Below are 24,755 nucleotides of genomic sequence, written 5' to 3'. Positions count from 1 at the left end.
GTCTTACCCAAGCTGGTCTTGAACTCCTGGGCTCAAGCAATCTGCCTGCCTCAGCCTCCCAAAATACTGGGATTACAGATGTGAGCCATCGTACCCTGCCTCATATTTTTTTTGTAATAAGTTTACTTTAAATCAAGATCGAAGGCTGAGCACAGTGGCTCACATCTGTAATTCCAAAAGTGGAATTTGAGAGTACAAATTTGGGATTGTAATTTGTAATCCCAGAAGTGGGATTTGGGCATGGGCCACCATACCCAGCTGATTTTTTTTTTTTTTTTTTTTTTGATAGAGAAGGGTTTTACCACATTGCCCAGGCTGGTTTCGAACTCCTGGGTTCAAGCAATCTACCTGCCTTGGTCTTACAAAGTGCTGAGATTACAGATGTGCCTTGCCTGACCTGATTGTTGTTTGTTATATCTCTTTTAATGTACAGGTTAACCCTCTCATTTTTTCCCCCTCTTGCAATAGGTTTGTTGGAGAAAATGGATTTTTTTTGTACTGTGCAGCTTTCCAGTCTCGGTTTTGCTGATTCTATCCTGGAGGTGCTATGTCAGACACTCCTCTGATCACTGACATCTGGTAAGTTGCTAATTTCATCTAGAGGTCTGATCAGATTGAAGTTCAGTGTTTGTTTTTGCAGGGCCCCTTCTCAGGGAATGTTGTGAATGTTCACCCAGAGGTACATGCTGTCTGCTTGTGTCCGTCTCTTTTGGTGATGTTCTAAGTCATTCGTGATCATTGACTAATCCATTATTTCATTAGGAGTTGCAAAATGGCAATATTGGAATTCTATTCTTTCTTTCTTCATTTAGGTATTTATTCTTTTTTCTCCCCCACACCCCACTCTCCTGCCCTACTCGCTCCTTTCTTCAGTTATCAGGTGGACTGCTTGTGTAAGAGAAATTGCTTCATCAACCATGGGGTTCAGTTATGGTTTCTATAGGAAAGGCAGAATAAAGGATTTCTCTTTATTACTACTTTTCAAATTGTTGAGTTGGCTACATAGAGTCCTCCACAAGTCACCAGTTATTTAAGATACCATTATGAAATCATGGATTGAAACATATTTGATATACTTCAGTTCACTGTAGTCCATTACAGTTATTAGTCTTATGAATGCTCAAATTGTCCCGTCTTTGGCAAGTGGGAGCCTTTTCACCTCTTTCTGACACAGTCCAAAGAGACTTTGATAGCTTTTTGAGTTTCTGATTTGGCTAGATATCCAAGCACATCATGTGCATTTCCGTTCCCAGTCTGAGAGCCAAGCATTTCTTCAAGAAGATCTGATTTCAGTTGAAAGGAAATCACAGAGTTCCAGGGATGCTCGTTGCTGCTGGGTTGGTCCTTGTTTCTAGGGCCTTTTAGTGGGAAGAAAATATAAACATATTTTAAAAATAAACTCATTCTCTGTTTATACTAATTCTTTATTTAAAAATTTTTTTTTTACCAGCTCTTGGATCAAGGAAAATGTTTTTACTAATACTTTCCATTCAAATAGAGGCTCTCAGTGTTACATAACTTCATATATCTTGCATCTGTTTTTTTCTCCCAACCGAATATTCTAGTTTCCAAATCCGCCAGTGTTTGTCCCTCAATACTTACACACAGGCTTAACATAACAACATCAATATTATCACCATGAATATGATAATGCTTTTCCATGAAACGGCCATACATGCAAAGCAGCCCCCAAAGGTCAAAGGAGCTGAGAAACCGAAGAACCAGGTGGACAAGTCCACTTTGTTGCTAAAGCATGTTTCACTGGGGAACTTACAGACAGAAGCCTGCTCTTGGGCAGCTGCAAGTCAGGTAGATCTCGCACTGTTACCCTCAAGGCTTATATACCATAGGGAAAGAGTATAAGTGCTTAGTGCAAGACAAAAGCAACTATCCAGAACAGGCTAGAATGCTACGTGCGTCACAGCCTATAATTTGTGTGATAACATCAAGGTTGATATATTCTTACACTAGGGACAGTAAATAAAGTAGGAATCAGGAGGCATTCCTGGGACTGGGGCTAATCAGATGTCAACATGGCGGATTAGCATCCAAGATGGAGCCACTTTTGTCTCCACAATGAAACTATTCTTTCAGTTCTTTCTTTTTTGTCCTTAGGGTATGTCTCACTAGGAATATACAATCAAATTGCAGTGGTCTAAAGTTGTTTGAGACAGTTTTTTTCTCTGTAATTGTATCACTAACTCACTGTGCGGATAGTCTTTTTTTTTGCTTTCGATTTTTAGAAATTTAAATATATACATGTATATATTCTTAGATATAGAGTAGCATCCAGATTTCCCCACTTCTCTTTTTTTTAAATGAACATTGAGATACAGTTTGACCTTTCTTTACTTAACAGTAGGTGCTGTCAATCAGTCCATGGCAGTATGTAGAGATATTCTTTATTCTTTTTTTAATGCTCCATAGTACTTCACATTTAATTCAAGCAGCCCCTTATTGTTAGACATTTGGGTTATTTCTAGTTTTTATTTATTTATTTATGTGTTTTTAAAATTTGAAATAGAGATGGAGTTTCACCATGTTGCCCAGGCTGGCCTTGAACTCCTGGACTCAAGCAATCAGCCTGCCTTGGCCTCTCAAAGTGCTAGGATTACAGTGTGAGCCACCATGCCTGGCCTATTTCTAGTCTTTTGTTATTATAAACAGAGCTGCAATAAATAGTCTATGCAAATACTTTTTCATATTTTTGCCAGTGATGTTTTGGAATAGTTTCCTAGAAGTGGTATTGCTGGAAATGCATATGTAACTTTGCTAGATATAGCCAGTCAAATTCCCTTCCATAGAGGTTGCCTCATTTTGCATTCCTAGTCACAATGTACTAGAATTCCTGTTTCCCTATAGCTTTGCCAACTACATGTATTGACAAATATGCTACCTTAGGATAGTTGTTTTGTTTTGTTTGTTTTGTTTTTTGTTTTTGGGACAAGTTCTTGCTCTTTTGCCCAGGTCGGAGTGCACCTTGAACTCCTGAGCTCAAGTGATGTTTCTGTCTCAGCCCTCCAAGTAGCTGGAACTACAGGCATGCGCCACCATGCCTGGCTAATTTTTTATGTTTACTTTTTTGGAGAGACAGGGTCTCACCACATTGCCCAAGCTGGTCTTAAACTTTTGGCTTCAAGCTATGCTCCTGCCTTGGCCTCCCCTTAGTATGATTTTGCCTTGTATTCTTATTGGAATCAAGGTTAAACATCTTTTTACATGTTATAGGGCCCTTTACATTTCTTTTTCTGTGAAGTGTTTGTTCATGTCTCTTATCCAGTTCTTTTCCTTCTACTTTTATTATTATTTTTTAACCCTTGCTATGGACTAGGGGATCCCTCTACTTTTAGAAGTTCTTTATGTATTAGGAATCTTAACCATTTGTCCATGATATGTTTGCCATGTGTTTTTTTTTTTTTTTTTGAGACGGAGTCTTGCTCTGTCACCCAGGCTGGAGTGCAGTGGCCCGATCTCGGCTCACTGCAAGCTCCGCCTCCCCCGGGTTTATGCCATTCTCCTGCCTCAGCCTCCCAAGTAGCTGGGACTACAGGCGCCCGCCACCTTGCCTGGCTAGTTTTGTTTGTATTTTTTTAGTAGAGACGGGGTTTCACCGTATTAGCCAGGCTGCTCTTGAACTCCCGACCTCATGATCTGCCTGCCTCGGTCTCCCAAAGTGCTGGGATTACAGGCGTGAGCCACCATGCCCGGCCAAAATTTATGACTCTTTCTCTTCAATTGCAGCTGAAGATTTAGCCATAGTTATGCAAGCCTTTTCTACTCCCAAACTGTAGAAGAATTTATTTATTTCCCTTTAATGTTGTGTGGTTTTTGTTTTTTAAAGTCTCATATGGAATTTATCTTTTTGTATGTATGCTATGATAAATGGATTGACTTTTATACTTTTTCATATAGAGTCTCAAATTTGATATTACTAGCTCCTCTCTCCCACCCCCTCCCTTCCACTTGATTTTTCCTGGACATTTTATTATTTTATTGGCCAAAGCTGGACATGGATCAAAATAAACATCTGTTCAACTCCTGTGTTTAGTTCCATTTTGTGGCCTGTTTTTCTTTCCTGGACTCTGTGATTTCAGCACAGTGTTTTTCCAGCCATTCAGGGAGTTACGACCTTTAGGGCTTGAGGCAGAGTGCATTAAAGGCCTGTCCAGAGAATGATTCAAGCTGGAGTGGATCCTGCAGACATCCAGGAAGGCCCAGCTCTACTTGGGTCGGGGGGTTGGAGAGCTGCTTTTCAGGAGCGGGATGGCCGCTCACGCGTGTGGAGCATTCAGGAGCCCAGTTTTTTGTGTTTTTGTTTTTGTTTTTTCCTTGAGACAGAGTCTTACTCTGTTGTCTGGGCTGGAGTGCAGTGGTGTGATCTCGGCTCACTGCAACCTCTGTCTCTTGGGTTCAAGTGATTCTCCTGCCTCAGCCTCCCGAGTAGCTGGGATTACTATGATAATGACAACCATGTCAAAATGTGATTGGACAAAAAGGATATGATCTAATACTAATAGACAGAGTGGGGAAACCCAACAAGTCCTGTCCAGATTCTTCTTGGCCTCTCTGTGCAGCCTTTCTTCCTCCAGGGTATGGGGGACCCTTTCTGAAATGGTGGCGCCTGCCACCAAGCCCAGCTAATTTTTGTATTTTTAGTAGAGACAGGGTTTCACTATGTTGGCCAGGCTGGTCTTGAACTCTTGACCTCAAGTGATCTGTCCGGCCGCCTCCCAACGTGTTGGGATTACAGGCATGAGCCATGGCGCCTGTCCTGGAGCCCAGTTTTTATTGATGACTCATGTTTCCTGTTTCCACCCCTCCCCTGCTCTTGATTTCCATTAGGAATTTCTACCTTTCTAACTGGAGAAGACTGGAGTCAGGGGGTAGAGAAGTGGGCAGAGGAAGGGAGGAGTGAATACGAGATTGAAACCCATCTTCTGCTCATGTAACTCCCAGTGCAGATCCATATCATTAATGCTAGATACAATTTAGTGGTTATTTTCTACCACCAGGCATCAGGTACTGTGCTAAGTACATTATACAGAATAAATCATTTAATCTTGACCTGTTAGTTGGCTAGGGTTGTTACTTCCAGAAGGAAAAAGAGGCCCAGAGATAAGGTCGCACAATTGGTAAGTAGTGGGATTTGGGTCTGTGTGACGTCAGATTCCAGGCTCAAAACATCTAAGTCTGTGGCCTCCACAAAAAAAAAGGCTCATAACAGCCTGTATTTCTGTTCGCTTTTGCATCTAAAGACTCACTTTACTCCCGTTCACTGCCCAGATCTGCTGAGCTCAGATGTGAGCAGTGTGCTTGGCTCTGACTGCAGGCATCATGCTGGGCTGTAGGGACCCACGGCTGGAGAGGGGCTCCGTCTTGCCCTCCGTCTGTTCTGTTGCCAGCACAGTGCTTGGCACATGTGGCCTCTCATCATATATCTGTTGGATAATTAGATGAGAAAGGAGGAGGAAGAGGAACGTGTGCTGGAGATAAAGGGGCAGGAGTGGAGGAGGCGCAGGAGAAGAGAACAGATTTGGGAGAAAACAGTGGGACATGAGGATGCTGGGCAAGTGGCTGGAAGGTTGCCATGTGTTCAGAAGCACAGAAAAAGGGTGACTTCCAAGTCAAAAGTGATTTCAGGCTGGGTGCACTTTGAGAGGCTGCCAGACGGATCACCTGAGGCCTGGAGTTCCAGACTTGCCTGGCCAATATGGTAAAACCCTGCCTGTACTGAAAATACAAAATTAGCTGGTGTGGTGGCAGGCACCTGTAATCCCAGTTACTTGGGAGGCTGAGGCAGAAGAATCGCTTGAACCCAGGAGGCGGAGTTTGCAGTGAGCCAAGATTGCACCACTACACTCCAGCCTAGGCAGCAGAGTAAGACTCTCTCTCAAAAAAAAAATTATATATATATGTATATATACACACACACATATATATACACATATATACACATTTATACATATATACATATGTACACATATAAACACACATATATATACATACACACATATATAAAGTGATTTCAGTTTTTTCACAACTTGATCACTGAGCAAGTGACCTAGACTGTGGTCATTTTCTGTTAACTCTTATCTGATCCAACTAGAAAGCAAAGTAAAACAAAAACCTGACTCCCTTCTACAAACAAGTCAATGTGAAGGTATTCAGCTCTCTCAGGTTGCAAAAGACAGAGAAACACCCAAGTTACCTCAGGGGATGGACATTGCCTAAGGATACACAGGTGAGTAAGGAAAATAGGAAATGGCTTCTGTAGGTCTCAAGAACTAGAGCACCATTCAGGATGCAATGGCCATGCACAGTGTGGCCTGGCAGAGAGAAGGAAACTGCTCTCCATCATCAAGAATACAGCTCTAGGCCAGGTGTGGTGGCTCACGCCTATAATTCCAGCACTTTGGGAGGCTGAGGCGGGTGGATCACCTGAGGTCAGGAGTTCGGGACTAACCTGGCCAAAATGGTGAAACCCCGTCTCTACTAAATATAAAAAAAAAATTATCCGGGCGTAGTGGCACATGCCTGTGGACCCAGCTACCGAGGAGGCTGAGGCAGAAGAATCACTTGAACCCAGTAGGGAGAGGTTGCACTTCAGCCTGGGCGACAACAGTGAAACTCTGTCTCAAAAATAAGAATAAAAGCCGGTGGCTCATGCCTGTAATCCTAGCACTTTGGGAGGCCAGGGTGGGCAGATCACGAGGTCAAGAGATTGAGACTATCCTGGCTAACATAGCGAAACCCCGTCTCTACTAAAAATACAAAAATTAGCTGGGAGTTGTCTCGCTTGCCTGTAGTCCCAGCTACTCAGGAGGCTGAGGCAGGAGAATCGCTTGAACCTGGGAGGTGGAGGTTGCAGTGAGCCGAGATTGTGCCACTGCACTCCAGCCTGGTGACACAGCGAGACTCCATCTCAAAATAAAATAATAATAATAATAAATAAAAAAAGAAAATACAGAAATTTGGCTGGGCACGGTGGCTCCTGCCTGTAATCCCTGCACTTTGGGAGGCCGAGGTGGGCGGATCACTTGAGGTCAGGAGTTTGAGACCAGCCTGGTCAACATGGTGAAACCCTGTCTGTACTAAAAATACAAAAAAAAAAAAAAAAAAAAAAAAAAAAAAAAAAAAAAAAGCCAGGCATGGTGGCAGGTGTCTGGAATCCCAGCTACTCAGGAGGCTGAGGCAGGAGAATTGCTTGAACCTAGAAGGTGGAGGTTGCAGTGAACCGAGATCGTTCCACTTCACTCCAGCCTAGGCAACAGAGCAAGATTCTGTCTCTAAATAAATAAATAAATAAATAAATACAACTCTTCTAGTTCCCAGCCCCTCTGGTGTTCTTGTATGAAAGAAAACATTTTAATGTGTTCTTTGACTACATGAAATTCAGGCAGAGTCTGATCAAAGAGATGCCCCATTGCTGAGCACAATGAAGAGAAAGGGTGTCTTCCTAGAGCAGAGAGGTGGTGAGAAATTTCCAGAATAGGGCACCTTGCATAGAGATTATTTTAGGAATGGTCATCTCTGGTATGGAATTCTACTTGTCCCCTGTAGAATTCTGGCTGGCCTACCCATGGCTCAAGCCTCCACTGAAGCTGTGTTGACCCCTAGTCCAGTGTCAGCTGGTAAAGAAAGGGAAGGGCTGAAGGCGTTGGAACCCCACAGGGAAGTGTTGAAAGAAAGGAAAAGCAAGAGGTGATATTGACCAGGGAAATGGCGCCACTTCCTGAGCCAGGGCCCTGGACTTCCTGCAGCTGTAGAAAAGTGTGGGCCTGAGTTATTTAACTATCAAAGAAAAAGTGATGCTCTCTGTGTGGGAAAAACAACATTCAATGTGCTTTTTCCTACTCTCTCACTCACGACAATCATCGACACAGAAGGCTTCTGTGACCAGATGTGAGGAGTTTTGTCTCTACACATCAAGCAAGCAGTTAAGTCTGCAGCAGACACCAGTTGGGTGTCTTCCAATCCAATTCTGACACTATCTACCTAGGGATAGCATCAAATTCCACAGGTTGAGGGCTCAGTCCCCAGTACTGTGCCCCCCCACATTGGTCACAGTTTTGGCCTTGGAAACTTCTGACCCACCAGCTTCAAGCTGGGATTCCCACAACCCCCTCTTTGGGTTCAGTTAAATAAACACTTACGTTTACTGGTTTATTACAAAGGCTAGAGATGAAGAGATGCACAGGGAGAAGGGGCACTGAACTTCCGTGCCCTCCCTGGGTGCAACACCCTCCAGGAGCCTCCATGTGTTCAGCTCTCCAGGAGCTCTCTGAACCCTGTCCTCTTGGGCATTTATGGAGACTTCACTGAACAGGCATGACTGAAGCATGGACAACCATGTCAAAATGTGATTGGACAAAAAGGACATGATCTAATACTAATAGACAGAGTGGGGAAACCCAGCAAGTCCTGTCCAGATTCTTCTTGGCCTCTCTGTGCAGTCTTTCTTCCTCCCATTCCTTTCTGAAATGGGAGTCTTATGACCTATAGTCAGATAGGGTAGGTCAAAGACAGAAAGATGGGCAAAGATTCCTGCCTTGGAGAGATAAAGGAGCAGATGAAATGAGGGCAGGAGGTCAGAGAGATTCTGTTTATTGAGGTCTGCTTCTGAGGCCTAAAGCACCCAACATTACAACAACAGACTGTAACAAGGGTGGTGGGAATTATAAGCCAGGAACTGTGGACTAAAACCTGTATATAAATGATAACAGCACAGACTCCCAAAGGCTGGAAAACCTGTGGGCTTCCCTTTAACCACATAGAGCCACTGTTCTCTCCACAGTGCCTGCATATTCCTGTCTCTTTCTGTTGAATGACTTTTTTTTTCTTTCTGTTTTTTTCTTTTTTCTTTTTTCTTTTTATTTTTTAATACAGTCTCACTCTGTTGCCCAGGCTGGAGTGCAGTGGCGTGATCTTGGCTCACTGCAAACTCCACCTCTTGGGTTCAAGAGATTCTCTTGCCTCAACCTCCCAAGTAGCTGGGATTATAGGCTCCCACCACCCCACCCGGTTAATTTTTTGAAATTTTTTTTTTTTTTTTTTTTGAGACAGAATCTCGCTCTGTCACCCAGGCTAGAGTGCAGTGGTGCAGTGGCATGGTGGCACAATCTTAGCTCACTGCAAGCTCTGCCTCCCAGGTTCACACCATTCTCCTGCCTCTCAGCCTACTGAGTAGCTGGGACTACAGGTGCCCACCACCAAGCCTGGCTAATTTTTTGTATTTTTAGTAGAGACGGGGTTTCACTGTGTTAGCCAGGATGGTCTCGATCTCCTGACCTCGTGATCTGCCCGCCTCGGCCTCCCAAAGTGCTGGGATTACAGGCGTGAGCCACTGCATCCGGCCTAATTTTTTGTATTTTTGAAGAGACAGGGTTTCACCATGTTGGTCAGGCTGGTTTTGAACTCCTGACCTCAAGTGATCCACTCACCTTGGCGTCCCAAAATGTTGGAATTACAGGCGTGAGCCACCGTGCCGAGCCTGTTGAATGACTTTAAATCTCCACCCTCTACCTATAGCAGCCCACTTCCTCCTATCTCTTCAAATCTCCTTTTTCTCACTTTCTTCTCCACCTTCCTTGCCCTTTTAGGAGCAGAAAAGGGCATACCTTTTCTGTGATACCTTTCCTTTCCATCATAAAAGTCTCAGCCATGGTCCTCTAACAAAAAACAGGTTAACGAGAGAAAAACATTTATTGAATCCAAGTTTAATGTGTCCTGGTAGCCTTTAGAATGAAGACCCACAGGGGTTGGGCATGGTGGCTTATGCCTATAATCCCAGCAGTTTGGGAGGCCAAGGCGGGCAGATCACTTGAGATCAGGAGTTCACGATCAGCCAACACGGTAAAATCCCATCTCTACTAAAATAAACAAAACAAAACAAAACAAAACAGCCCCCCCAAAAAAAGTTAGCTGGGTGTGGTGGCATGAGCCTGTAGTCCCAGCTACTCAGGAGGCTGAGGCAGGAGAATGGCTTTAACACGGGAGGCAGAGGTTGCAGTGAGCCGAGATTGCACCACTGCACTCCAGCCTGGGCGACAGAGTGAGACTCCATCTCAAAAAAGAAAAAAAAAAGAAAAAAAAGAAAAAAAAGAAAGAATGAAGACCCACAGGGAAAATTCTCCATTTTAACGCTTAGAGTTGATGAAGAATGGATGGTCATGTGGAAATATGATGGACAGAAAAGGTATGATCTAATGGGGGAATCCAGCAAGGCCTGTCTGTCCAGATTCTTCTTGGCCTCTCTGTTGCAGCATTTCTTCCAGCCAGGTATGGGACAGGACCCCTCTGGAATGAGGGTCTTATGGCCCACCGTCAGACAAGGGTAGGTCAGACAGTTTCTTTATGGTCATGTCTTAGACAGGCAGCAGTAGAAGAAATAATTCTAGTTTTTATGGCTGGCTTTGGGGAAAAGGGGTTCTGGTTTCTGACTTGTCTTAGGGAAGACTAATTCTGGCTTCTGTGGCTCACTTTAGGGGAGAACGAGGGGCAAGAGACAGGAGGGGCAGGAGAAGGTCAGAGGGATCTTGGTTTCGAGGCTGCTTCTGAGACTTCCCAATGTCCTTTAGTTCAAAGTACTCAGCATACCAAGGTGCCACGCTTTGGGGTATTGTTTTCTGAGCCCCAATATTTTCTTCCTCTCTTCTTCATTCTTGCCCAGTCTCTTCTTCTTCTTTCTTCTTTTCCTTCCTCTTGCTCTTCCTCTTCTTCTTCTTCTTCTTCTTCTTTGTTTTTCTCTTTTTTAAACTGAGATGGGGTCTCACTCTATCATCCAGGCTGAAGTGCAGTGGCATGATCTCAGCTCACTGCAACTTCTGCCAGCGCCCGGGTTCAAGCAATTCTCATGCCTCAGCCTCTCAAGTAGCTGGGACTACAGGCATGTGCTGCCGCGCCCGGCTAATTTTTTTCTATTTTTAGTAGAGACGGCCAGGCTGGTCTTGAATTCCTGACCCAAAGTGATCCGCCTGCCTTGGCCTCTCAAAGTGCTGGGATTATAGGCGTGAGCCACTGCATCTGGCCCCCAATCTCTTCTCAATCGCATTCATCAATGTTTTTCTTTCCACCTGTTTTTTTCTTTTTTCATCCCATCACCTTGGGTCTCTTCTTGTCTGTTTCCCAGTCTTTGTTACTGTCAGCCAGTTCTTTGCTTGTCCCCTTCCTTTCTTTGCAACAATTCTTATCTCAGTTGTTCAGCATAATAGAGGTGCAAACTGATGGCCTACTGCCTGAGTATACTCTGCAGAAACATGTAATTTGCTAAAAGAATGTTTATCCAAAATATTGCCTTCAGGGCCTGGGAGCAGTGGCTCATGCATGCAACTCCAGCACTTTGGGAGGCCGAGTTGTGAGGATTGCTTGAGCCCAGGAGAGACCAGTCTGGGCAACATAGTAGGGCCCTGTCTTTACAAAAAATACAAAAGTTAGCCAGGCATGATGCTACACACCTGCAGTCCCAGCTTCTGGGGAGGCCGAGTTGGGAGGATTGCTTGAGCCCAGGAGGCCAAGGCTGCAGAAAACTTTGACTGTGCTACTGCACTCCAGCTTGGGTCACAGAGCAAGACTCTGTCTCAAAAAATAACAAAAGAAAGAAAGAAAGAAGGAAAGGAAAGGAAAGGAAGAAAAGAAAAGAAAATTTAAAAAGTCTTCAATCTCAACAATTATGAATTGGAGATTCCACATAAAAATCCAGTTTTTTTTTTTGTTTTTTTTTTTTGAGATAGAGTCTCACTCTGTCGGCCAGGCTGGAGTGCAGTGGCACGATCTCGGCTCACTGCAACCTCTGCCTCCTGGGTTCAGGCATTCTCCTGCCACAGCCTCCCGAGTAGCTGGGACCACAGGCGCCCGCCACCACACCGGCTAATTTTTTGTATTTTTTTAGTAGAGACGGAGTTTCACTGTGTTAGCCAGGATGGTCTCCATCTCCTGACCTCATGATCTCCCACCTTAGCCTCCCAAAGTGCCGGGATTACAGGCGTGAACCACTGTGCCCAGGCTAAATATTAACCTTATATGAACAAAAAGAGAAACGAGGATATATGGAGAGAGTAAAAGAGAAGTGAGGCACAGTGGGAAATGGGGAAGGGAGACCTGAGCCTTTGTCTATAGCAAAGGTTGAAAACTCAGCCACCTGCAGGGGCAAAGCAGAAAATGCAAATTATGTAGCAGGCTTGGGATAAGAAAGACCCAGCTCTTGTTCTCTCTTTGTTTTCCCATTTTTCAGCAAAGATATGGGTAGAAACTAAAACTGGGAGGCCCAGGCGGGCGGATCACTTGAGGTCAGGAGTTTGAGGCCAACATGGTGAAACAGCATCTCTACTAAAAATACAAAGATATTGGCCAGGCATGGTGGTGCATGCCTGTAATCCCAGCTACTCGGGAGGCTGAGGCAGCAGAATCACTTGAACCCAGGAGACGGGGGTTGCAGTGAGCCGAGATGGCATCACTGCACTCCAACCTGGGCGACAGAGTGAGCCTCTGTCTCAAAAAAAAAAAAAAAAAAGAAAAGAAAAACTTAATATTTAATGCATTGATGTAAGGCTAACTTTAGGACCACTTTTGAAACTATTTTTTCAAACTGTTTCGAAATCTTCAATCTTCAGAAAAAGTCTGTTAAAAATCATTTTATTTTCACACTCGTGTGTGTGTGTGTGTGTGTATACGCACGTAGATGAGAGTAGTTACTCTATGAAGGATCTGTTACTTGTCTTGCTGTTTGTTTTGTTTGACTAACAGCCTATTTACATGGATAAGATCTCAGAACCGGTTACTAGGCCGTATGAAAGAGGAGTCTTCTTTAGGATCATTGTCAGTACAGGCCTGGCATTCACCTAACCGGTAATAGAAACCTGAAAAGCAGTGGCATAAAAATTGAGAGTTTAATTTTTCTGGATTTAGAATAAATCTGGAGGTGAGAGCAGGGGTCCTAATAGCATAGCAATATTGACAAGAACCTAGTATAATTAACCATGTTTTCTAGTTTCTGTATTCTGATGCTTCCACATCTCTGGGTCTTGCTGACCCTGGAGTGACTGCCCCTCCCAGGTTGAAGTAATTCCTAGAAGCAAAGAACTCGCCTGTCACATGTAGATCAACCAGTCTAGACCCCATCCTCCCAACCACCGCCTTCATCAGGCTCTGCCACTCCTAGCTGCAGTTCCCCTAGTCACCCCAGGACCAGTACTAGACAGCTGGGGACAGCCCCTACGCCGCAGAGGCTGCTGAAATTATTCAAACTAGCCAAGCCTGAACTTGCTTACCTGCCTGCACACTCCTGCCTGTGAAACCACAGTTAAGGCTCTTGCCCACATTTTCCTTTCACTCCTGCTACCTCCTGACTGACTCAGGTGCTTCCCCATGGGGCACCCCCTGCAGGCTATGCCATGCCTCATGCATGTTTCTAGGGAACTGTGAGTAAATTTCTTCCTCCATGAAAGTGATTCCTGTGTCTGCATGCCTTACCACACCTGATTAAAACAAACCCTGGCTACCTTTACAACCCCCAGGTCCAACCAGCCTTCTGAGCCACCACCCTGACTTGATCCAGCATCAAGAATCTCATTTCTGGGCCAGGTGCAATGGCTTATGCCTGTAATCCCTACACTTTGGGAAGCAGAGGCTGGCGGATCACTTGAGGTCAAGAGTTTGAGACCAGCCTGGCCAACATAGTGAAATCCTATCTCTACTAAAAATAAAAATTAAAAAAATAGGCTGGGTGCGGTGGCTCACGCCTGTAATCCTAGCACTTTTGGAGGCCTAGGGGAGCAGATCACAAGGTCAGGTGATCGAGATCACAGTGAAACCCCGTCTCTACTAAAAATACAAAAAATTAGCTGGGCATGGTGGTGGGCGCCTGTAGTCCCAGCTACTAGGGAGGCTGAGGCAGAAGAATGGCGTGAACCCGGGAGACAGAGTTTGCGGTGAGCCGAGATCGCACCACTGCATTCCAGCCTGGGCGACAGAGCGAGACTCCATCTCAGAAATAAAAATAAATAAATAAATAAATAAATAAATAAATAAATAAGTAGCTGGGTGCAGTGGCATAATCCTGTAACCCCAGCTACTTGGGAGGCCGAGGCATGAGAATCAGTTGAACCTGGAGGCAGAGGCTGAGGTGAGCCGAGAATGTGCCCCTGCACTCCAGCCTGGGTGACAGAGTAAAACTCTGTCTCAAAACAAACAAACAAACAAATAAAAATAAAAAGCATCTCATTTCTGGGTGGTGTCATGGCTCACACCTATAATCCCAGCCCCTTGTGAGGCTGGGGTAGGAAGATCACTTGAGGCCAGGAGCTTGAGACCAGCCTGGGGAATGTAGCAAGACTCCATCTCTCCAGAAATTTTTTTTTTTTTAATTAGCCAGATGTAGCGGTATATGCCTGTAGTCCCAGCTACTCAGGAGGCTGAGGCAGGAGGATCACTTGAGCCCAGATGTTTGAGGTTACAGTGAGCTATGATCAGACCACTGTACTCCAGTGTGGGCAACAGAAGGAGATGGAGCAAGAGTGTCCCTAAAGATAATAAGAATAAGAATCTCATTTCTTAATTTATTTTCCTCAACACTTACCATATTCTGAAATACTTGTTTGCTTATAATTTGTTTCCTCTCACTAGACTCTAAGCTCCTTGAAGGCAGAGATTTTTATCTGTTTTCTTTATGGTAAGTTCCCAGAATTGAAAACAGTGCCTGGCATGTATTTGCTGAATAAATGATTAAGTGCTCTCCTGTTGATGGCTGGAGTTCAGACCATCAGGGTTTTGTTTCAGGCTGGAAGAAGTGGAGAGTAAAAGGCAAAGGGGGCCCATGCCAATTGAGTCAGTCCTAGAAAAAAACTTTTCTGAAAGTCCCCTTTATGTGACTTAGGCTAACATCTCATTGGCCAGCCCTATGCCACACCACCACTCCTACCTGCATGTCAGTTTGAGGCAAAAAAACTTTTAAAGCATAGAACTTTGCTAAACAAAATGAAATTGGGATTCTGTTAGAAGAAGGAATGGGACAATGAATACTGGGTCTTTGCAAGGGGGCTGTTGGCTGCACTCCAAATGTCCTCAGCATTATACACGAATTATACACGGAGCTCCTTTTTATTTATTTATTTTTTTTGAGATGGAGTCTCGCTCTGTTGCCCACGTTGGAGTGCAGTGGTGCGATCTCGGCTCACTGCAAGCTCCATCTCCTGGGTTCACGCCATCTGCCCACCTCGGCTTCCCAAAGTGCTGGGACTACAGGCATGAGCCATTGTGCCCGGCCCTACATGGAGCTCTTTACCCTGGCCTGTGCTTTCCTCTGCATTTACTTTTTTTTTTTTTCTGAGAGGGAGTCTCACTCTGTCGCCCAGGCTGGAGTGCAGTGGTGTGATCTCGGCTCACTGCAACCTCTATTTCCTGGGTTCAAGTGATTCTCCTGCCTCAGCCTCCCATGTAGCTGGGATTGCAGATGCCTGCCACCATGCCCAGCTAATTTTTGTATTTTTAGTAGAGAAGAGCGTTTCACCATGTTGGCCAGGCTGGTCTCGAACTCTTGACCTCAAGTGATCTGCTCATTTTGGCCTCCCAAAGTGCTGGGATTACAGGCGTGAAGCCACCATGCCCGGCCTCCTCTCTGTTTACTCTTGTGAGTAACATCAGCTTCTTTGAACTTCACCAAACTTTGATTCCTTAATTCCATACTAACTGTTTATTTGTTGAGTTTCCAAGATGCAATTGCATATAATTCCAGGAACTGTGAGTAGTGAGAACCCCCTTAACCTATCAGCTATTCTATTTTTAGATATCATGATTCCTACTGAAACATTCAGTGGCTTAAGCTCTGCCCAGCAGGTTCTCGACCCTATGTGCCTGTGGGTGTGTGTGTGGGACGGGCAGTGTATGTGCACACGGGCATGTGCACTCTCACATCACAGATAAGGGGAAGATAGAGGGAGACTCTCCATGGCCCTTCCTCCTTTTTTCCAAGGCTGATGTTGGCTCTTTCTGAAAATACTTTGATGTGTAGAAAGCAGCCCACAGATAGGCACTCCCTGTGATAAAGCAGTCACAGCCAGAGCGGGGCCCCTCCCATCTCAGCCTCCTAAGTAGCTGAGACTACAAGTGTACCACCATGCTTAGCTAAGTTTAATTAAAAAAAAAAAAAGTTTTGTAGAGATGGGAGTCTTACTATGTTGTCCAGGCCGATCTCAAACTCTTGGCTTCAAGTGATCCTCCCACCTTGCTCTCTCAAAGTGCTGGGATTACAGATAGAAGCCACCACACCTAGCTGAGAATTTCTTTATGGCCATCTTCTGGACAAAAAGTCAGGGAGAGTTTAGAGTAATAATTCCAGTTTTTATAGCTTTTGCTTCGGGGAAAAAGGGTTGGGAAAAAGGGTTCTAGTTTCTAGGACCTGCTTTGGGGAAGAGGATTCTGGTTTCTATGACTCACTTCAGGGGAGAATGAGGGACGAGAGAGACAGAAGAGGGCAGGAGCGGGTCAGAGGGACCTTGGATCTGAGGCTGCTTCTGAGGTCTTCCAATGTCTTTTAGTTAAGTACTCAGTGCCATACTTTGGAGTATTGTGTTCTGAACCCCAACAGAAACAACCCACTCTCTCAACATCAGCCTCGTGCCTACACCCACAGGAACAGGAGCGCAAGCCGCTGCGGGTGCGGGCTCCTCGGATGGAGCAACGCCAGCGTCACCTGCTCCTCACCTGTCCCCAGTGGCCTTTCTTGGCAGCCTCCCCCATCTTCTCATGTTGCTCCGTATCTTGATATCTTCTGTGGCAGACATAGGCTGCTGCCTCCCCAAACTCCATCATCCTCTTCTCCTTTAACCATGGAAACTTGATTTTGTCTGTGGCATCCATGTGCCTCTTTGAAGCACTCATCTCCCCAGACTCCCTTGAATCCAGGGCTGGCCACATGACTGTTTGGGTAATGAGTCATCAGTAGAAGTCGGCTTGGTGGGGCTTTCAGGGAAACAAGGGCTTTCCTGTTTTTGTTTGTTTGTTTTTCTTCTTCTTTTTTTGAATTTGCTCCTGCCAGCCCTCCCCTTGTTTGTTTTTAAGATGGATTTGGTTGGAACACATCTTTTGCTCTTTCCTCCTCCTTTCTGCCTGGAATGTAGATGTGATGTCTGAAGGCAGAGCAGCCATCTTGCACATGTGACATAGAAAGGTAGATGTGAAGACATCTAGTAGGAGATTGCATCTCTGGCGATTGGAGCAGCTGTATCAGCCCTGGACTGCCTGCTCTAGTCTTCTTGATAACTGGGAAAAGTAAACACCTATGAAGTTAGGCCATTGTATTGAACCAAACACTATCTTTATTTATTTATTTATTTATTTATTTATTTATTTATTTATTGAGACGGAGTTTCACTCTTATTGCCCAGGCTGGAGCGCGATGGCATGACCTCAGCTCACTGCAGCCTCTACCCCTCCAGGTTCAAGCGATTCTCCTGCCTCAGCCTCCTGAGTACCTGGGATTACAGGGGCCCCGCCACCACGCCCAGCTAATTTTTTGTATTTTCAGTAGAGATGGGTTTTCACCATGTTGGCTAGGCTGGTCTTGAACTCCTGATCTCAGGTGATCCACCCTCCTCGGCCTCCCAAAGTGTTGGAATTACAGGGGTGAGCCACTGCACCTGGCTTTTATTATTATTATTATTACTTATTTTTTATTTTTATTTTTATTTTTTAGACAGAATCTCGCTCTGTTGCCAGGCTGGAATGCAGTGTGGCGTGATCTTAGCTCACTGCAACCTCTGCCTCCCAGATTCAAGTGATTCTTCTGCCTCAGCCTCCTGAGTAGCTGGGATTACAGGCGTGTGCCACCACGCCCAGCTAATTTTTGTATTTTTAGTAGAGATGGGGTTTCACCATGTTGGCCAGGCTGATCTCGAACTCCTGACTTCAGGTGGTCCACCCACCTTGGCCTCCCAAAATGCTGGGATTACAGGCATGAGCCACCGTGTCTGGCCTCTATCTAGTTTTGTTTGGAGCTGCAGTAAGTAGTGTCTCCATCTTTTCCTTCCTTACAGGCTATTTATCCATATTGCTTCGCAGATACAAAATTCATAAATGTATACAAGCCATACCAATGTTACCCACTCCCTCAGGCCCTGCCAAGGCCTTGAGAAACTAGACTCAGCCTGTGTCTCCACGTAGGGGGATTGCAGATAGCATCTTTGAGCTTCAGTTTCTCTTTCCGTAAAATGGGGAATTTTGACTACTTAGCATGCGTCATGTGTTAAAACCCTAACCTCGTTAGCAATTATAACCACTATCAGCATCCCATAGTCTGGTTTTTTTAGGGCTTTCCCAAAGCAAATGGGAAGATTTGCTGCCAAGCTCACTTTGGGAGGTCACCAGGCCCAGAACATTCTTGTCCTCACAAATGGTCACTTCCTTCATTTAAGAACAAGGACTAGAGTATTCTCACTTAATTACAACTGGGATAGGTGGGAGGGAGTTACCCATGTGCGTAACATTAGGGAAACTTTTTTTTGAGACAGAGTCTTGGTCTGTTGCCCAGGCTGGAGTACAGTGGTGTGATCATGGCTCACTGCAGCCTTGACTTCCTGGGCTCAAGCAATCCTCCTGTCTTAGCCTCCTGAGTGGCTGGGACTACAGGCGCACACAACCACACCCTATTCATTTTTGCATTTCTTGTAGAGACAGGTTTTTTCCATGTTTCCCAGGCTGATCTTGAATTCCTGGGCTCAAGAGATCCTTAGAGAAACATTCTACCAAACTGGAAGTGACAGATCAATTCCCAGCAAGCCTTTAGTGGGCATTGTCCTTTTCAGGGAGCTGGATAGAAGAGGGATCTCAGAGCCACAACACCCGTGCTACCCATGATGGTAGAAAAGGGGAGTCTAAAAAGAGTTGGGGTCTGAGCTGGGGCCTAGGAAAAGTTAATGGGGCAGTGATTTGGCCTTTTCTACCCTCCTTCTTGTAATAATATTATTTTAACAATCTGGGTGGATACGTGGCTCACACCTCCCACACTTTGGGAGGCCAAGGTGAGTGGATCACCTGAGGTCAGGAGTTCGAGACCAGATTGGCCAACAGGGTGAAACCCTGTCTCTACTAAAAATACAAAAGTTAGCCAAGTGAGGTGGTGGGCACCTGTAATCCAAGCTACTCAGGAGGCTGAGGCAGGAGAATTGCTTGAACCCGGGAGGCGGAGGTTGCAGTGAGCTGAGATTGTACCATTACCCTCCAGCCTGGGTGACAGAGGGAGACTCCTTCTCCAAAAAAAAAAAAAAAAAAAAAAAAAACCGAAACAAAAAAAAACCCAACCAAATAAAAAAGCAATCTTACCCCCATAACCTTGCCTCTCTCTAACCTCCCAGGATATTTCTGTAGTCTCAATATTTGGCCTTAGCTGTAAGAAAATTTCCTTACCATCACTCTTTGTTTATTATGCAATTCTCTGAAGATATTCCTCTGATGGCATTCTTTCCTCTCCATTCCTTGTGTGTCATCATTATTTCTTGCTTATTCCTGTCTTGTGCTCACTCCCTGAAATTTGATCTATCCTTTAGGCTTATCTCAGAAGCCCTTATGAAGCCAGTCTGGATGGAGACACTTCCCTTCTCTGGAACCCATGGCACTTAGCTGTTATGACTTTTGTGCTCATCGCCAAACTGGAATGCGCTTCCATTAGACTTATCTTTTCACCATTCTTTAGATTTCTTTTTTTTTTTTTTTTTTTTGAAACGGAGTCTTGCTCTGTAGCCCAGGCTGGAGTGCAGTGGCCGGATCTTGGCTCACTGCAAGATCCTCCTCCCGGGTTTACGTCATTCTCCTGCCTCAGCCTCCCGAGTAGCTGAGGCAGGAACTGTCCTGTACTTAGCCCTGCTCTTGGCATGTTGTATTTGCTTGATAATTATTCCTTGAATTTAACTGGAAATTCCAATTTGGAAAGAGAGGACATATATACACCAAGCATGGTATATTTAAATAAACTGGAGATAATTTTCCTTGAGAAATACCTCCTATTTAAACCTTTGCCACACAGGTATAGGCCTGGAAATAAATGGTGTGACTAAAAGCTGCCTGCTCAGATACCTCTGTTGTTGTTGTTTTGAGACGTAGTCTCGCTCTGTCGCCAGGCTGGAGTGCAGTGGTGCAATCTCGGCTCACTGCAACCTCTGCCTCCTGGGTTCAAGCGATTCTCCTTCCTCAGCCACCCGAGTAGCTGGGACTACAGGTGCATGCCACCATACCCAGCTAATTTTTGTATTTTTAGTAGAGACGGGGTTTCACCATGTTGGCCACGCTGGTCTCCAGCTACTGACCTCGGGATCCCCCCACCTCAGTGATCCCCGCCTCAGTTGAGGCCTTGACACCTCAACTCCCAAAGTGCTGGGATTATAGGCGTGAGCCACTGTGCCCGGCCCAGAGAACTCTTTTATTTTGAGATGGAGTCTCACTCTGTCACCCAGGCTGGAGTGCAGTGATGCGATCTCGGCTCACTGCAAGCTCTGCCTCCTGGGTTCACGCCATTCTTCTGCCTCAGCCTCCCCAGTAGTTGGGACTACAGGTGCCCGCCACCACTAACGGCTAATTTTTTGTATTTATTTTGTATTTATTTTTTTCTTAGAGACGGGGTTTCACCATGTTAGCCAAGATGGTCTCAATCTCCTGACCTCATGATCCGCCCACCTTGGCCTCTCAAAGTGCTGGGATTACAGGCGTGAGCCACCCTGCCTGGCCTCCAGAGAGCTCTTTTCTTCAGATTTTCTTTACAGATTCTTCAAGCTGTAAAGTAAATGAATACCGTCTCTCATCGCCTATACCTAGGAAGTTCTGAGTAACTCCTGTGGACCCACTGAGTCAGAGGTTCACACCTGGTTGGGCAAGTAGTGGGTGTGATCAGTGACGAATATTCTTTTGGTTTCAGCACCAGCATCAGCCATTTATATGTCAGTGATGCAAATCTCCATATGCAGAGTCCTTGATACTGTTCGGAGTGCTTTCATACCCATGCCCAAACAGGACCCAGCGGGGGTGGCTGCCAACAAAAGAAACTTGACAGAGCCGGTCCAAAGGGTCTCTGATTTCTGGTACTGGAAGAATTAGCCTTCTTCAGGGTAGGAACACAGTGGGAAAGGAGAAGTGGAATGTCACAGTTCTGACAGCCCTTAGCATGGAGATAGCCAGCAGCCAATTAGATATGGGAATTGGAAGCCTAGCAGAGAGGATAGCTGGAGACTACATTTCAAAGTCATTGCCACATAAACAGGAATGAAAACCCTGACAGTGGGTGGGATTGCCTGGGAGGATATGGAGGAAGAGGAGGATGGATTGAGAATGGAGTCCCAGTGCTTGGGCAGTGCATGGAGGACAGGACCCCTGAACAGGCCACGAAGGTGTGGGTAGAGAGGTCAAGGACAGAGAGGAGAAGTTACTGTAGAAATTGATAACTTCAATAAATGAGAGAGAGGTCAGCTGCAAGGTAAGAACCAATAAGGGCCCACTGGATTTGGCTTGGAGCAAAGGGATGGGATGAGTGGAGCATAAACGAAGATGGAAGGTGGATTGCAGTGGTGGCAGAGGGGAATGGAAGTAAGGAGAGCGTCGTGGAGATGGAGACGTGCTGCTTGGATCTCTCCCAAGGAAGGACTTGTTGCCCAGCTATGGGAGAGCAGTCAGCAGACAGCCTCAAGCCATCAGCTCCTTCAGGGTTCCTGGGAGGCAAAGAGCTGCCAGGCTCCTCTTCCTGGTCACACCCTTTCTCCTGGCAGCAGCATGTGGTGACTGAGCAGGGCTGGATATAAATGCCTGGCTCTTTCAGTTCAACTTTTTTTGCTTTGATAGACAATACTGCCCCAAGCTCTCTGCAGAGTTATGAGAGGTGTGGTTGGGCCTGCAGCTCAGTTTAACTTCTCCCTCTGCCCACTCCTGCTTCCGCGCCCTTATTCATAGGTGTTAATTCCTAATTAACGTCTTGCATCCCAACTTTATCTCGGTATCTGTTTCCAGAGAACATGATTTCCAACAGAGTCATGGGAACACGTCTTTTGAAGAGTTTGATTGAGAGCAGGAGTCGGGGGACGGGAAGGAAGTGTTTTTTTAAACACTTAAAAAATTAGTGGGGTGTGGTGACATGCCTATAGTCCTAGCTATTGGGAGGCTGAGGCGAAAGGATCCCTTGAGCTTAGGGGTTCAAGGCTGCAGTGAGCTATGATTTTGCCACTGCATTCCAGCCTGGGTGACAGAGTGAGACCTTGTCTCAAAAAAAAAAAAAAAAAAAAAAAAAATTCTGTGTGGACTGTCAAGATGGATTTTGTGCACCGATTCTGGAATTCAGTGGGTTTGCTATTTCTTCAAACTATGTCATTCATATACGTGCTAAATGTGGCCTCTATATAATGTGCAAGACGTGATAAAAGTATTAGACAGGCCAGGCTCGGTGGCTCACACCTGTAGTCCCAGCACTTTGGGAGGCCAAGGTGGGCAGATCACCTGAGGTCGGGAGTTTGAAACCAGCCTGACCAACATGGAGAAATCCTGTCTCTACTAAAAATACAAAATTAGCCGGGCATAGTGGTGCATGCCTGTAATCCCAGCTACTCAGGAGGCTGAGTCAGGAGAATCACTTGAACCTGGGAGGTGGAGGTTGCAGTGAGCTGAGATCATGCCATTGCACTTCAGCCTGGGCAACAAGAGCGAAACTCCATTTCAAAAAAAAAAAAAAAAAAGAAGTATTGGACAGAGCAGGATTGAAGTGAGAACCCTCTAGCACCTTAAGACACTATAATTTAATCAGTTCCAGTTTATCCTAACTGTACCATTACTTATTCCATATTTCTTCATTTATTCCAGAAGTATGTCCTTTGGAATGCCAGGAAATGCCTTAATCAAAGGCAGACCCCGGCCTGTCACACTCCCTGGCTCCATCTGTCTAGCAACCCCGATATGAGAGCACAGAGTGAGGACAGCCTGCCAGACCTGACCTTGAGGAGCCCCCAGGGGCCCTTGGTGCCTATACTCAGCTCTTCTCGGGGCTCACAACACACTTTACAAAACATCTTTCTGTATCTCATTTGAGGGTTTTTGCCTAAAGTCGTTGCCAAGGCCACTTATCTGTAGTTTTCTTTTTTAGTTTTGAGACAGTCTTGCTTTGTCACCCAGGCTGGAGTACAGTGACGTGATCTTGGCTCACTGCAAGCCTTGACTTCCTGGGCTCAAGTGATCCTCCTGCCTCAGTCCCCCAAGTAGCTGGGACTACAGGTGTGCACCACCACACCTGGCTATTTTTTTTCTTTGTTTTTGAGACGGAGTTTTGCTCTTCTTGCCCAGGCTGGAGTGCAATGGCACGATCTCGGCTCACTGCAACCTCTGCCTCCCAGGCTCAAGTGATTCTCCCGTCTCAGCCTCCCGAGTAGCTGGGATTACAGGCATGCACCACCATGCCCGGCTAATTTTGTATTTTTAGTAGAGACAGGGTTTCTCCATGTTGGTCAGGCTGGTCTCGAACTGCCGACCTCAGGTGATCTGCCCACTGTGGCCTCCCCAAATGTTGGAATTACAGGCGTGAGCCACTGTGCCGGGCTAATTTTTGTATTTTTTGTAGAGATGGGGTTTTGCCCAGGCTCGTCTTCAACTCCTGAACTCAAGTGATCCACCTGCTTCAGCCTACCAAAGTGCTAGGATTATAGGCGCAAGCCCCCACACCTGGCCTGACCTGTAATTTTCAACATTCATCTTTTTTCCATCTTTGGGAGTCAGAGCCACACAATCTCCAACTTCTAATACCTTTCAGCCTCTTTGTGATTCCTCAGAGATCGTCGATAGTGACTTGGAGATACTCTCAGTTAATTTTTATTTTGGTACTTGGGAATGTAATCCATTCAGAACAGGAGGTTTGAACACATTTGGAGCAGCTACTCTTGCTGTTATTATTATTATTTTTTCAGGTGTTATGGTGACTCCCACTTAGCAATGGCTGTTCTGCTGTTTCCTAGTCAAATGCCATGCTGCTTACTGAGAAGCCAGGGGCACTGGCTTCTGCTCTTGCTCTGTCATCTGGAAACATTATCCTGTTCCTTTGGACATGGGCAAGGGTCCTGTCCCTAACTTGTCCTTCTTTTTCCTTTGATCTCAACCAGTTTCACTTATACCAAGATCAAACTTCCTTACCTTTCCATGTAGGGAACCAGGCACTATCAAGATCAATGCCCTGGCACTCCGTATGTAGTGAGTGATAGATGCTCATGGAAAATGGGGAGAAAAGTAAGGGGCGAAAGGGAATAACTCTAAAAAGGACACATTTGCACTTTCTGACAGTATAGTTGCATATTTTCAATTTATTTTGGCCACCAGATGGCATAACTGGGCTCATTAAGATAAACAAAGAGGATGGCTACTACTCTGAAAAAACAAACAAACAAACAAAAACTCTAGATAATTAATGGTGAAAATGCCCCTGAGAAAGCTCATTTCTAATTCTTACTCCTAGCGGACTTTTTATACTTAGGCAGGGGAGACCCATCTTTGGAATTTTAAGGTTCAAAAAGGAATTTGTCTGTACCTGATGGTCAGAAAACCGCGTCGAAACCGTCAACTGGCATTCAGAATTGTCTGTTCGAAGAATTAGAAATGAGCGTGTCTCTACCTGCTTCTAGCACACACCTTCCTTTGAGGTAAACTCCTTACTGCTGAGCCGTCGAATCTCGGAGTGGATGAAGAGGGTGATGAGGGATTGTTGCTAATATTAGCATTGTTGGGTGAAAATATGCATCACATTTTGTCAGGAG

General features: G+C 45.4%; 1 long non-coding RNA gene across 1 annotated transcript in view; it reads left to right on the top strand.

The window, feature by feature from the left end:
- Positions 1-24,755, top strand: part of LOC112422972 (uncharacterized) — an 86,403-nt gene that overhangs the window by 15,919 nt on the left and 45,729 nt on the right. Inside the window, exon 2 of the long non-coding RNA XR_003013372.2 lies at positions 469-579. This is a non-coding gene — a long non-coding RNA (uncharacterized lncRNA). The remainder of the gene's footprint in view (positions 1-468; positions 580-24,755) is intronic.

The sequence above is a fragment of the Macaca nemestrina genome, chromosome 5 (genome assembly GCF_043159975.1).
Source record: "Macaca nemestrina isolate mMacNem1 chromosome 5, mMacNem.hap1, whole genome shotgun sequence".
Lineage (NCBI taxonomy): Eukaryota > Metazoa > Chordata > Mammalia > Primates > Cercopithecidae > Macaca > Macaca nemestrina.
The sequence above is the reverse complement of the archived record's forward strand: the minus strand, read 5'-3'. Positions and strand labels throughout refer to the sequence as shown.